Source organism: Galeopterus variegatus, unplaced genomic scaffold (genome assembly GCF_000696425.1).
Source record: "Galeopterus variegatus unplaced genomic scaffold, G_variegatus-3.0.2 Scaffold8863, whole genome shotgun sequence".
Taxonomy (NCBI): domain Eukaryota; kingdom Metazoa; phylum Chordata; class Mammalia; order Dermoptera; family Cynocephalidae; genus Galeopterus; species Galeopterus variegatus.
The window spans coordinates 16,878-17,205 of record NW_007734974.1 but is presented as its reverse complement, the minus strand read 5'-3'; the positions used below and the strand labels follow the sequence as shown (position 1 = coordinate 17,205).

The 328-nt window shown below is 38.1% G+C and overlaps 1 pseudogene; it reads right to left on the bottom strand.

The window, feature by feature from the left end:
* Positions 1 to 155, bottom strand: part of LOC103608799 — a 63,161-nt pseudogene extending 63,006 nt beyond the window's left edge.
* Positions 156 to 328: the final 173 nt, after the last annotated feature.

The following is a 328-nucleotide window of genomic DNA, read 5'->3' as shown; positions in this document are numbered from 1 at the left end:
GTGCTACGCAGAAAGGCAATGAGGTCTACTAGGTAGTCACTAGCTTTGTTGTCCAAATCTCCTGTCGTCCAGTCATAGTCTGCCAGCTGTAGAAACTGGTCAATCTTCTGGTTTAAGTTGGTATAAATCTCTTCTTCAGCTGCATGCCTAGCATCCTGTGAAATAATATGAAATTTGAAAAATCATTCAGATTTCCCGTATGAACAAGGCAGACATTTATATGAGCTTAGAGCTATCTCACACGTATACTCATTAAGTAACATAATTGGAAATACTGAGTCATGTCACAGTCTCTATTAATTTTTCTGTTTTCAAAAGCACAATGCAG